The 14,875-nt window shown below is 44.6% G+C and overlaps 1 pseudogene; it reads right to left on the bottom strand.

Moving 5' to 3' along the window:
• Positions 1 to 12,290: 12,290 nt before the first annotated feature.
• LOC116902051 lies at positions 12,291 to 13,783 on the bottom strand (annotated as a pseudogene).
• Positions 13,784 to 14,875: the final 1,092 nt, after the last annotated feature.

Here is a 14,875-nt window from a genome sequence, read left to right as displayed (position 1 = left end):
ATACTCTGATGGCTTTTTCTCACCAAGCCCACTCCAGAGACTGCTAGCTTATTAAGTCGCTAGCACCATTCCTTGTACCCTGGATTTCCCTTGAGGGAGATGAGGGGTGGGAAGGAAGTATTTGAAGCACTAGGAGGCTCTAGCTCACTCCAGATGCTCAGGCTAAGTAGGGCTGCAAGCTTCTAAAAAGCACCTACCCACATCCTTGTAGCCACACACCTGCCTCCCACTTCTTGGAATGTGTTGAAAATGCAAAGTGAGCATGCCATTTTCCTGTTAAAAATCCTTCCAGGGCTCCCCAAAACTATAAAAAAGAACAGGTTATGTGTTGCCTGCCCCAACGTCATCAGCCAGACCAATGCTCCAGTCACCCAGATCTGCTTGCTCAGTGACCTCAGGACCACTCTATATAGTGGCTTCCAAATGGGCCTTTTCCTCCTAGCATCTGTGTATTCACATAGTCACCCTGCCTGACCACCAATCACAGTAATAGTTTAGACAGTCACAAGACACTGCAGAAATGACAGCTTAGTCACTTCTGAGACTACATCTCCAGAAACAGTACAGCTTCCTCCTCATTCTTGCCATGGGGAAGTCCTGGAAGTTTGTCCTGGGATGCGGAGCAGTCACTGGGGGCGCTGGGTGGGAGTTCCTTATCCATGGCTCTGGTTCCCTTGATTTGGTTACTTATGGTCAGCTGTAGTCCAAAAATAGCAAATGGAAAATTCCAGAAATAAACAGTTCATAAGTTTTAAATTGTGTGATATTCTAGTGTTATATGATGAAATAAATCCCAGACTTCCCAGAGTGTGAATTATTCTTTTGCTATCATATCCACATTACACTGTATATAAGAAAAGTATACACTACATAGAGCTTGATCTCATGGGGCTTTTTTGTTTTAGGGAATAGGATTTTGTTGTGTAGCTCGGGCTGGCTTGAAATCAAATTCTGCTTTTTGTCTCTGCCTTCTGCCTCCCAAGTGCAAGGATTACAGGAATGTACCACTCTGCCCAGCTAGGGCTCAGTGCTTTACTTGTTTTCAAGCATCTACTAGGAATGTTAAAATGTCCCTCTCATAGAAACAGGAGACTACTATCACACGCACGTGCGCACACACAGAGAGAGAGAGAGACAGAGACAGAGACACAGAGAGAGAGAAAGACGGGGGTGGGGGGAGCTTAAACAGGCTAGAGCGTCTGTGGATTGTAGCACGGCGATCCTTTACTTTCAGCTACTATCCACTTAGCAGTGAGTACATACCGTGTTTTTCTTTCTGGGTTACCTAGAAGAGTTCAGGGGAACACTTAAATCTCACTGAAAGGGGGAAATAAATATCATGGGTGGATGGGAGAGGGGAAGGAATGGGGTGATGGATAAGACAGACTAGGTAGGGTCAGGAGAAAAGGAGAAAGTACTGGGAGAGACAACTAGAAGCAAGGGTTGGGCATCTCTGGGAAGAGCTAGAACGTAGGACAATGGAAACTCGCAGGAATCTAAGAGGGTGATCCTAGCTAAGACTCCTAGCAATGGGGGATATGGAGCCTGAAATGGCTGCCTCCTGTAACCATGCAAGACTTCCAGTGGAGGGATTGGGACATTAACCTAGCCACAAAATCTTCTACCTACAATTTCTCCTGCCTACAAGATGCACAGAGCAAATACGGAGCAGAAATGGAGGGAATTGCCAGCCAATGAGAGGAAGCCTAGCCTTCACACTAGTAGTGACATTCTGCTACACTTGCAGACAGGAGCCTAGCATAACTCATCTGAGAGACTTCACCCAGCAACTGACGAAAACAGACGCAGAGACCCACAGCCAAACATTAGACAGAGCTTGGGAGAGCTTGGGGAAGAGGGGAGGAGGCACTGTAGGAGACAGAGGGGTCAAATGACGTCTCAAGAAAACCTACAGATTCAACTAATCTAGGCCCATAGGGACCCACAGAAACGGAACCACCAACCAGAGAGCATGCATGGGCCTGGCCTAGGCTCTCTGCACATATATGGCAGTTGTACAGCTTGGTCTTCATGTGGGACTCCTAACAGCAAGAAGCAGGCAGAGGCTATCTCTGACTCAGTTCCCTGTCTTTGGGGCCCTTTCCCCTAACTGAGCTGCCTCACCTAGCCTCAATAGGAAAAGATGTGCCTAGTCTTTCTGATAGGCCAAGGCCTGTGCATATCCATCGGAGGCCTCTCGTTTTCTGAAAAGAAAGAAAGAAGATGTCTAATGTCTCCTCTGCTGGTTATTTCAGGAATGTTGGGCTGGGCACCCTTATATCAATAATGCATTCTTCTAGAGAGATTTGCAAACGTTAAACAGATCAACTAGCATGCTCTTTATCACATTAGTATTAACTGCTTTCCAAAATAGGCTTCACTGTTTGTCCTCAACCAGAATGTACCAAACAGCCTATTTCCTTGCATGGTTGTCAATAATCTTTTTAGATTTATTTTTAGATTACGTGTGTGTCTGTATGTGGATATGTGTCCATAAGTACAGTGTCCATGGATCCCCTGTTGCAGAAGTTACACACAGTTGTGAGCCACCCAAAATGAGTGTTTAGAACCGCATTCAGTTCCTCTGAAGAGTAGCAAGTACTCATAGCCACTGAGCCATCCTCTAAAGCAAACATCCTGTGGATATTAACAGTCCTCAGTTTTTACCAATATTAACAAGCAAAACATTGGGAACTTCTAATGTGCACTTTCTGAATCTTAAATAAAATCGATCATCTTTTCAAATCTTTTCTCCTTAAAGTTTTTACTCTGAGTCAAGTGTAGTGACATGTACCTTTAATTCCAGAATTCGGGAGGCAGGCAGATGGATCTCTGTGAGTTTGAAGCTAGCCTGGTCTACATAGTGAGTTCCAGGACAACCACAGCTGCCAGAGCTACAAAGTGAAACCTTGTCTCAAAAACAAACAAACAAAAAAAGCTTTAACATTGAGATGCTGTGGAAACCCTTTACAGGTATGCACAGAAAAGACAGACACAGTTACAGAACGAACATAATCCGATGAGAAGACCATGATGCTGTCCACTACTACTGAAGCTGAAGTTTGAGAATGGAACACGCTGCAGGGTTGGAAGAAGTAGAGGATAAAAGAGTTCTGGTTAAAGGATGCGTCAGTGCCAAGATCCTTACTGTGGTACTCTCTGTGATACAGCTTGCAAGATGTCCATTAGGGGAAAATGGACAAAGGTTTTCACTTTTTTATGCAGTGTTGGAGATGGAACCCAGCAGATCATGAATGCAAGACAAATGCTACACCACTGAGTCAAACCACATCCCTCAGCATACTGTTTCATAAAAATATGCAAAATACTATAATTATTTCAATAAAAAACAATTAAAAATATTGTAATGCTGATCATGGTGGAATACACCTGTAACCCTAAAACTTGAAATGCAGAGGTAAGAGGATCAGAAATTCAAGGTTATCCTTAACTACATATTGAGTTCTAGGTCAGCCTGGGCTATGAAACCTGTTGTATGACACTGTTCCTGGAAAGACATAAAGAAAGTCTACTTTCGTGCTGGAGAGATGGCTCAGCGGTTAAGAGCACTGACTGCTCTTCCAGAGGTCCTGAGTTCAATTCCCAGCAACCACATGGTGGCTCATAAACCATCTGTAATGGGATCCGACGCCCTCTTCTGGTGTGTCTGAAGAGAGCAATAGTGTACTCATACATTTAAAAAAAAAAAAAAAAAAAAAAAAAAAAAGTCTACTTTCCCCAGATGGGAAATCAACAATAGATGAGAATAATGATACCATGCAAATCCAACTTGGTGAAGCAATGAGTTTATTAAAGCTATGTAGACGGTGTGGAGTCAGGGGTTACTTACAGAAGCTGGGACAATTCAAAAGCGGCTACATCACCAAAAGCTTAACCCAGCACAGGTGATTTGAAAACTGGGCCCTGGAGATCTCTACACAACTTGCAGGTCAAAGAGTTTCTCAGCAGCCTGTACTTCTTATATATTGGGAGGGGAGGAAGACCCTGTGCATCTGGTAAAGCCTCGGGGACATCCTGAGATTTATGAGTTGTTTACTTCCTGAGTCTTAAGAACTCCTCCAAGATGGAAGGTTTCAACTTAGAGGAAATTGCTACACAAGACCCTGTCTCAAATTTCTAAAAATCCAATTTTTAAAAATATTTTCATGAAGTCATTGTTTTTAATAGCTGAGAAGTACTCCGTTGTATAAATGTACCACATTTTCTGTATCCTTTCCTCTGTTAAAGGGCATCTGGGTTCTTTCCAGCTTCTGGCTATTATAAATAAGGCTGCTATGAACATAGTGGAGCACGTGTCTTTGTTATATGTTGGAGCATCTTTTGGGTATATGCCCAAGAGAGGTATAGCTGGGTCCTCAGGTAGTACTATGTCTAATTTTCTGATAAACTGCCAGACTGATTTCCAGAGTGGTTGTACCAGCTTGCAATCCCACCAATGATGGAGGAGTGTTCCTTTTTCTCCACATCCTCACCAGCATCTGCTGTCATCTGAGTTTTTTATCCTAACCATTCTGACTGGTGTGAGGTGGAGTCTCAGGGTTGCTTTGATTTGCATTTCCCTGATGACTAAGAATGCTGAACATTTCTTTAGGTGCTGTTGGCCATTCGATATTTCTTATTTTTGTTTAGCTCTGTACCCCATTTTTAATAGGGTTATTTGATTTTCTGGAGTCTAACCTCTTGAGTTCTTTATATATATTGGATATTAGCCCTCTATCAGATGTAGGATTGGTAAAGATCTTTTCCCAATCTATTGGTTGCTGTTTTGTCCTATTGACAATGTCCTTTGCCTTACAGAAGCTCAGCAATTTTATGAGGTCCCATTTGTCTATTGTTAATCTTTTTTTTTTAATTTTTTTTTCTTTTCTTTTTTTTTTGGAGCTGGGGACCGAACCCAGGGCCTTGCGCTTGCTAGGCAAGCACTCTACCACTGAGCTAAATCCCCAACTCCCATCTATTGTTAATCTTAAAGCATAAGCCATTGGTGTTCTGTTCAGGAAATTTTCCCCAGTGCCCATGTGTTCTAAGCACTTCCCCACTTTCTCTTCTAAATATCACCCTGAGTGAGGTCACCCAATCACAAAAGAACACACATGATATGCACTCACTGATAAGTGGATATTAGCCTCAAAGCTCAGAATACCCAAGATACAGTTTACAAACCCCATGAAGTTCAAGAAGAAAGACCAACGTGTGGATGCTTCAGTACTTCTTAGAAGAGGGGAACAAAATACTCACAGGAGGAAATAAGAAGACAAAGTATAGAACAGAGACTGAAGGAAAGGCCATCCAGAGACTGCCACATGTGGGGATCCATCCCACATGCAGTCACTATTGGGGATGCCAAGGGGTACATGCTGACAGGAGCTTGATATAACTGTCTCCTCAGAGATTCTGCCAGAGCCTGACAAACACAGAGGTAGGTGCTCTCAGCTAACCATTGGACTGAGAACAAGGTCCCCAATGGAGGAGTTAGAGAAAGAACTGAGGGGGGTTGCTACCCCATGGGAAGAACCAACTAGACACCCCAGAGTTCCTAGGGACTAAACCAACCAAAGAGTACACATGGAGCAACCCATGGCTCCAGCCGCATATATAGCAGAGGATGGCCTTGTCGGGCATCAATGGGAAGAAAGGCCCTTTGTCCTATGAAGGCTCGATGCCCCCAGTGTAGGGGAATGCCAGGGCAGGGAGGCCGGAGGGAGTGGGTGGGTAGGTGGGGGAGCACCCTCATGGAAGCAGGGGTGGGCAGATGGGATAGGGGTTTTCCGGAGGGGAAACCAGGAAAGGAGATAATATTTGAAATGTAGATAAAGAAAATATCCAATAAAAAATTGAAGAAAAAATAATTTCTATTAGTCTCGTTATCGTCTAAGCTCCTTTATGACAAAGCTGAGCTTATTTTTCATATACTTACATTTATTTTCATTTTTATGTGCCTTGTGTTCATGTGATTAATGAAGAGACACCCTGTCTGTCTTAAAATCTTTTTACCATTCTTTTAAAACTAATCACAACAAACCTTACTTTAAAAGTAAAACTTTACTTCCCATCGATCTGCGAGGGCTGCATGGCCAGCATCACCACCCCAGCTACAGAGAGGAAGCCTTAGGACCCTTTACATCCACCTGTAAAAAGCAGAATTGATACTGGAACCAAGCCCATCTCAAACTCCACTACGGAAGAATCTCACACTTTCATGTTATTGCTGGGACATGGCCCAGGAATGGAACCATGCGAGGAGAATTCTGAGTGCTTGTGAGAACACACAAGAAAAGAAGACAAGAGTCTTGTTACCTCTGTTTCTTTAAAACATGGAACTGTTCTTTAAATACGGCTTCTCCCAGGTGAAATGGGTAGGGGTGAGTCTACCTCAGATTACTCCTATTGCTTGCTGTGTTCTTTAATTAAATATTTAAGTTATGCTTTACAAGCTTTATGGAAAACATGTCTCAGTCATGGGCAAGTGTCCTTCTGATGGTACACAGCTTGAACTCGTAAGAACCTCACTCATGTGACCTTTCTTAACCCTCAGAGTATAAGGTGTCTGTGGCTCTGAATAAAGCTGGCTGGTGTATGGGACTTTAGTCCCCCTCATCTACTGGCTCCACTCTCCCGGGTCCCTCCAGCTCTAGACTTGTGACAACCTATTTTTATTAGTATATTTGATTGCATTAGATAATGGGCTTCACCAGGACATTTGCATACAAGTACAGATGTGCTTTGATTACCACCCCATTACCCTCTCCAGTCCCCTGCCTCATCCACAGGTTCCTCCTTATTCCTAAGCAGTCTCCGTCCTATCTGCTTTTGATAGTTCTTTGTTTGGTTTGGTTTTCTCACTAGACCTCAAACCACCACAATGCTCACAAGAAACCCACCTCCTCTGCTACAGTATTCTAATTAATGCTGTTGTTCCTTTTCTTTCCCCTTCTCCATGTCAGAAGTGGAATCCAGGGCTTTGAACATCCTAGGCTAGCACTGCCCTGCTCAGCAACGTCCTCAGTGACTTAATCTTTTCAGTAAATGCAGGGTCAGTGGCCAGGGCCTCTCCCAACTGCTGTAGCCTGCCTCCAAAATGGCCCCCAGGGGCCATCGCTTTCTAACACTCAGGCCTGTGTAGCCCCATCTACTACTGAATGACCATGACCTATGCAACCAATGAGGCACATGTGTGCATGAAGGCACTGTGGCTTCTACCTTGTCTCTTGAGCCTTGGGAAGCCTCTCTTTACAGAGGCCTGAAGATCTCTGCCAATGACCAACCACAAACTGTGAAGCACAGGAATGAGGCACTACCTGAGAGATGAAGCCTCCAGTCCCATCAAACCATCAGAGATGGCAGTCTAGCTAAGAGCAGAGAGCCTCACCGCATCCTGACAAGGCCTACCCCACCCCGCCCAGTCCTAGAAGGCCCAAGCAAAGCCTCTCCCGAATTTCTCCACACAGGAACTGTACGAGATAGTACATATTCATTGTTCTCAGTCAATAAATTTGTTACACAGTAATAAAGGCAAAGCACCCTTATCTTTCTAGGACTTCCGGAGCTCAATGGATAATCAGTGCTTGTTAATCTGAATGAGGCAAAACCAAGGAACTGTTGACTCAGCAACAATCTCCTACTTTTGTGACAAAGACATTGTATGTGTGACTCAGCAGGGTTAGCTGTGTCATCTGTGGCCACACACGTTTTGAGAATATTTTGGATAAATAAAAGTCAAGATAGAACTGTAGGCAATACAGTTTAAATGTCTTTAAAACTACTGGGGACTCTGTAGTGGTATTTTTCCCCCTGATGAATAAAGATTGCAAGAAAGCAATCACTGGGCGAGAAGGTGGGACTTCCAGGTCAGGGAGAGGAGGAGGGAACGCAGGAGAAAGAGACTGGTTTTCCGTACAGCGGGAGCAAGCAGACACATTGTAGGAAGCCAGAGGCTGTTGGTTCAAGTGGCAGGTAGATCCTGGTGGATTTCTAACACAGAATAGTGTGTAAAATTAGGATACTACATTCTGCACTCAGCAATTGTGTTACCTATTGATTCTAAACTAAGATTGTGTGGTGTTTTCCTTTACGAGGAAACTCAACTGGGTTCCATAGAGAGGTAACTGCAGCAGATTGTGGGTTTGCAGAAGTGCTGCACCCCAGCTAGCCGAGGGAACTTGGAAGTGCAGGACAGGCTTGGCAGCAGCCAGCCACAGGGAGGAAAGAGTGATTACTGAACTCTGAAAAGGCGGAGCCAGTCTTGGGACAGGCTTTAGCTAAAGTAGACAGGCTGAGAACATGCCAGTCTGCTGACCAGCACCTAGAGGGCACTAGCGTGGATTTGGTTTTTAATAACTCATGCTACAGGAGTCTCTGTCTATTTCCTAACAAATAAAGGCTGCTTTTGCCCCCCACACTCCTTGAGTTCATTTGGTTTGGTATGGCTTCTGCCAACAGCCATGGTTTGCTGTAGCCTCCTCTAAAGAGGCCCAGTTCTAGGCTGCAGTTATTAAAGTGCACAGGTCCCAGAGGGCAATGGTCTGAGGGGAATCTCAGTGTGTCCTGTGCATTCACTCAAGAGTAATGCGAACACAAATGGGAACCTAGCCATGACCTTAGTTAGGAAAGCATTCGCTTTGAGAAAATTCATGAAAGCTCTGTGGACTCAGAGCCATGCTAATGTCCTATTTTGGATCATTACACTACAGCTGTTGGACAAGCAACAGAAACTGTGGTGTGTGGATAGTCTATGTGCTAGTTTTATAATTTTTGTACTAGTTACTTTGGTTTGTTTGGTTTTGGTTTTTATTTTGGAGAGTTGGTTGGTTTGTTTGTTGAGACAGGGTTTCCCTGTTTAGCCCTGGCTGTCCTATAGCCCTCTTGCTAGACCAGGCTAGACTTGAACTCACATAGAACCACCTACCTCTGCTGGGACTGTAGGAATGTGCCAACACACCTAGCTTATAACTAGTTATTTTGAAATTTAAAAGTATTAAAAACAAAATTCATCTTAAAGCAATAACAACAAAAATAATGGCATAAATTTAAATGATACTAACTCTTCCTTTAAAGACTGTGGTGTCAGTTTTCCAGAATGTACTTGGGAAAGCCTTTCTGACACAGTCACAGTTAAGAAGGTGCTGAGATGTGGAGGTTTCACTTGATTTCAATCCTCCCATTCTCTGCTGACTGGCTGTGTGTTGTCGTATATGGGAGTTGCAGAGCCCGGAACATTGACAACTGGAACAGAAAGCGGATACAGAGACCCACCCAACAGCCAGGTACCCCTTCCCATGCAGTAAAGGAGTCAGTCACAGGGGAGCATGAACAGAGATGTCAATAAAAGCTGGTGAGGTGCTTCCAATTCCCTGGTGCCCTGGTGGAGAAGCCTGGCAATGCACTCAGAAGGGAGATGGATTCCTGAGTAAGAAGATGAAGGAGGCTCCCATAGTACACTCTGGAAAACTGCTACCAGAGCCCTTCCGGAGCAGGGTTAATGCGTTTAAATTAAAGCTGGCATGGGAAACCTCCTTCCAGTTGTTGGGTCAGGGGAGACCAAGAGAGTTCTGAGACTGTATGGCTTATTGTCACTGCCTCCCAGAACTGAAGGTAAGTCCCCATTGCTGAAGACGCCATGCACTTGAGACACAAGGGCTGGAGGAATTGAACTGGAAATGACCTGGAAACCTCCTTCCTGAGGACCAACTCTCATAGCATCTAAGGTGCTATCCAAGCCGCCAAGGGAGACAAGCAATCAGGGGTCCTACCCATCCCTAAAGACTATAAGGCACAATGACCAGCACAGCAAGACAGCCCATGGTGCTGCAGTGGCACTTTAAGCTTGGAGGTAACAATCAGCCATCCAATTAACTGAAGACTCTCCAAACTCAGAAGGAGAGAATTCGTGCCTAGTCTAGAAACTGAAGAGGTCACTGGTCCAAGAAGAGCACCAACTACTTCTATTTCCCTAAACCAATATAATTTCTCACCATTCTAACTGGACATCCTTAGGCCCACAGGTAAGTGTCAAGCCTCTTTCTGCAGCAGATGAAGAGCATTACAGAAATCTACAACTGGTCAAATGCAGAGAACAAGTGAGCATGGGGCGCCCACCCCAGAAGACACAACTGTAATGCAGCCGCCACACCTATGGCTCAGGAGAATCGCAGAAGACAGAGCAGGAGAAAATGTAAGAGCCCAAGGACCAGGGTACCTGCTGCCAGGTAGTTTCTTCTCTGCATAGCAAGGAAGCTGTGTGCATGAAATCTCAACAACGTGGCTGCCTATGTAAGACCTGTATAGCACCACCAGTTGACATACCAACATGAATGGGAGAAATTTCACAAAGTTCCACCCTTAAGAGCTAAAGGCAGTCATGGCTGCTGAGAGAGGGAGAATCCGTTTTCTCCTAGAACAAGTCCCCTGACAGGTAAACTGATTACAAATTAAATTAGAAGTTAAAATACAGCACTCATATATGAAATTCTCAGAAGAACCAAGTTTAAGTTTTTTTTTTTTTAAAAGTATGGTAGATCCCTGATACTTTCTAGAGAGTCACCCCACCTCCCATCCCCCTACCCTGAGGTTGCACCTCCATTCATTCTGATGGCCCTCAGGGTTTCTCTCCTGTCTCCCCACCCCCCATACTTGATCATGTTCCCCTTTTCCCCTCCCCGACCCCCCTTTCCCACCCAGATCCCTCCCTTCCTCTGCCTCCCATGATTGTTTTCTTCTCCCTCCCAGGTGGGATTGAAGCATCCTTACTTGGGGCCTTTGCTTGCTAACCTTCTTGAGTTCTGTGGATTGTATTCTGTACTTTTTTGGCTAATTTCCACTTATCAGAGAGTATATACCACGCATGTCCTTTCAAGTCTGAGTTACCTCACTCAGAATGATATTTTCTAGCTCCATCCATTTGCCTGCAAAATTCATGATGTCCTCATTCTTAATAGTTGGATAGTATTCCTTTGTGTAAATGAACCACATTTTCTGTATCCATTCTTCTGTAGTGGAAGACTCTCAGGACTCAAAGGGAGGATCTTAGATGAAATGCCCTACAGTGGAGAGGGAACTCGTACAGTCCACTTCCAGTAGAAGGTCAGAGCATCAAGTGGAGAGATGGGGTTGCCATCCCACAGTCAAAAACTCTGACCCAGAATTGTTCCTGTCTAAAAGAACTGCAGGGACAAAAATGGAGAAGAGATTGAGGGAAAGGCAGTCCAGTGACCGGCCCAACTTGGGATCCATCTCAAGGGGAGGCTCTAAGGCCTAACACTAATACTGATGTTATGGTGTGCTTATAGACAGGAGCCTAGCATGGCTGTCCTCTGAGAGGTGCAACAAGCAGCTGACTAAGACAGAAGCAGAAACTTAGACCCAACCATTGGACTGAAGTCAGGGACCCCAGTAGCTGAATTATGGAAAGGCAGGAAGAAGCTGAGGGGGAGGGTTAACCCATAGGAAGACCAGCAGTCTCAACTAACCCAGACCCCCAAGATCTCTCACACACTGAGCCACCAACCAGGCAGCATACACAAACTGGTCTGAGCCCCACTCCCATCCCCCAACACATATACAGCAGAGGGCTGCCTGGTTTGGCCTCAGTGGGAGAAGATACACCTAACCTTCTAGAGATTTGAGGCACCAGGGAGTAGGAAGGCCTTGTGGAGAGGAGGGCAACATCCTCTTAGAGACAGAGGGGAGGAGGAATGGGATGAGGAACTGTGGAAGAGCAGACTGGGATGGGGCGGGGCAACAACTGAACTGTTAAAAAAAATAAAAGCAATTTTTAAAAACGTACAGCAAGTGGTACCTTGGTGAGATGAATTTTCATTGTTACACCAGCGAGATCACCAGGTTTGTCAGCTGTAACAGCTAACTTGTCTAACATAATCCCAATAAAGGTATATCCATTCAGTAAACCATTAACCTTGAACTTCTAAGAAGAAGCCCTATTTGCCAAGTTACCAGACTAGAATAAAATCTTCCTAGGAGACTGAGGGTATCCAGGCCTCCCTGATTTGTAGTTGTTTCCTTTGCTAGCCTAGAGAATAAGCAATATTTATGGACAAAGATATCCACTGAGGCAAACTAAATACCATCAAATATAGGAAATAGCCAGTGAATGCTATGTTGAGGTCCCTCCCATAGATTCTGATCATGCTTTTCTAACTGGGCTTCAGTCATTAATGTTTATAACTCTGCCACACACAGAACATATAAAATGTGCCTTTTGGGACAACTGATTACCACTGAATCAAGGTTGACAATCTGTTGTATTATCCTTATGTGGGTTTCAGGGTTTCTATAGTACAAAGTTAGCAAGATAAGTACTCAGAAAAATTGCTCTAATTAAAAGAGACTAACCCTTGTGATAAACAGAAGTTATCGCACTCACTACAAGAAGCAAGAAAACGAATTCCCACAGAGAAAGCAACTGGGCTGAGGCGTCAGAGGTTGGAGTCGGCTGCTAATGGATTAGCTCATTAGTCTACTATCACTGCTCCCATAAACTCTGTGGTAATCGAAGCCATTTGTATCTAGATTAATTCACCAGAGTTCATGGCCTTGTTTGAAAAACAGGCACACCAAATTGGAAACATTCACATTAGATGCTTATTCCCTGGACTATTATCCACCCTAAAATTCTGGATTCTTGTTCTGTCACTACAGAAATTATGCTGAAAGAGGATTGTCATAACATGGTAAACATGTTTATAGCCAAAAGCACCCTAAAAATAAGTGGCTATTTTAAATTATACATTAAAATGAAAGGCAGAAATATCAGCCATAAACATTTTTTTTCAAAGAACCAGTTTATTTCTAAGACTCTGTCATAAACTTTTAGCGGGTACCAATAGTCACCTGCCATACTCGCACCAAGATGTCTGTATAGTCAGCAAACAGAGTCTGGCCATCAGTAGACCATGCCAGAGAGGTACACTGGGGTGGCTCTGCCTTGCTGCTGGTGCTGATAACTTCTTGCTTCATTCATCTACAATGATCTTGCCCCCCAAGTCCCAGATCTTGATACTGGGGCCAGTGGCATCACAGAGCCAGTAGCAAGCAGTTGGGGCTGAAGCACAAGGAATTGATGATGTCTGGCCATCTAGGTGTAAAGGTGCTTGCCTTCACTGAGGTCCCACAGCATAGCCTGGCCATCCTGGCCTCCAGAAGCACAAAGGGATCCATCTAGAGAGACGGTCTCTGTGCTCAGATAGCCATGTGGCCAATGCAGTTGGTCTTTAGCTTGCAGTTAGCCAGATTCCACACCTTGACCAGCTCGTCCCATCCACAGGAGACGATGATAGGGTTGCTGTTGTTTGGGGAGAAGTGGACACAAGACACCCATCCTGAATGACTCTAATCCTGGACAGTGTATTTGCAGACACCCAGAATATTCTATAACTTTATGGTCTTGTCTCGGTACCCAGAGACAATCTGCCAGTTTTCAGAGAAGGCCACACTCGAGCACATCCTTGGTATGGCCGACAAATTGTCTCGTGGTAGTGCCCGTAGTGAGATCCCAGAGGCTCAGTGTTCCATCCCAAGAGCCTGAGAGGGCAAATTGACCATCAGAGGAGAAAACATCGATAACAAAGTGGGAGTGACCTCGCAGAGCAAGCTGCGGTATGCCACAATTGGTCTCATCCCTGGTCAGCTTCCACATGATGATGGTCTTGTCTCAAGATACTGACAGGAGCATGTCCGAGAACTGTGGTGTGGTGGCCCATCCATTATGGCCCTTAAGGGTCCCACGAAGGGTTATCTGCTCAGTCATTTCTTCATCTGCTGTGAGTGTCGCTGCAGTGACAAGGATGACACTGGATAGCTCAGGGAGCCAAGCACCGCAGCCAGCCATAAACATTTTCTAAGTCATGGTTACGTTTTTAAATAATAATGTAACCTCGCCAAAAGAATACCATTAGTACTAATTAATGCTCAAAAAAAGAAGGTTCTTTTACTACCAGGAAAAGCTTTTGTTTGTACATGTATAAAGCTGAAGGCTTTAATTTATTTAACCTTTCCCTCAACCATTTTTTCAACCTGTCAAATACAGGCAGTACTGTCATCAGTGTGATGTATGGGTGCCGGGGACTGCCAACGTGACTCTCGGGACTCTAGCCCAGAGGAACAGGCAAAGAGCTGAGTGCTGAGGATGGATCTGCAGGGCAGATGCTGCGGGACTCTCTCAGCCTCACCCAGCTTTTGCAGAAAAGGCCACACAGAAACCTGGCCACCTCCTGCGCCTTGCAGGGAAGTCAACTATTCACATGATCAAATAGCAAGAACGTGGAAACATCGTGGAGCAGCTGACTCCTGGGGGTTCAAGTGCCACTTGTTGGCCTGAGCAATGACAAGATGCTAGTGTTTAAATAGACCAGCTTCAAACTGTGAAAAGTACAAGCTAAAGAAACCTGAGCCAAAGATCAAAAACTCAGGTGACAGCAGGTGCTGGCAAGGATGTGGAGAAAGAGGAACACTCCTCCATTGTTGGTGGGATTGCAAACTGGTACAACCATTCTGGAAATCAGTCTTGGGGTTCCTCAGAAAATTGGACATTGAACTACCTGAGGACCCAGCTATACCTCTCTTGGGCATATACCCAAAAGATGCTCAAACATACAACAAAGACACATGCTCCACTATGTTCATAGCAGCCTTATTTATAATAGCCAGAAGCTGGAAAGAACCCAGATGCCCTTCAACAGAGAAATGGATACAGAAAATGTGGTACATCTACACAATGGAATATTACTCAGCTATCAAAAACAATGACTTTATGAAATTCATAGACAAATGGATGGAACTGGAAAATATCATCCTGAGTGAGGTAACCCAATCACAGAAACACACACATGGTATGCACTCA

Source organism: Rattus rattus, chromosome 5, assembly GCF_011064425.1.
Source record: "Rattus rattus isolate New Zealand chromosome 5, Rrattus_CSIRO_v1, whole genome shotgun sequence".
NCBI classification, from domain to species: domain Eukaryota; kingdom Metazoa; phylum Chordata; class Mammalia; order Rodentia; family Muridae; genus Rattus; species Rattus rattus.
This window is presented reverse-complemented; position numbering and strand designations above follow the sequence as displayed.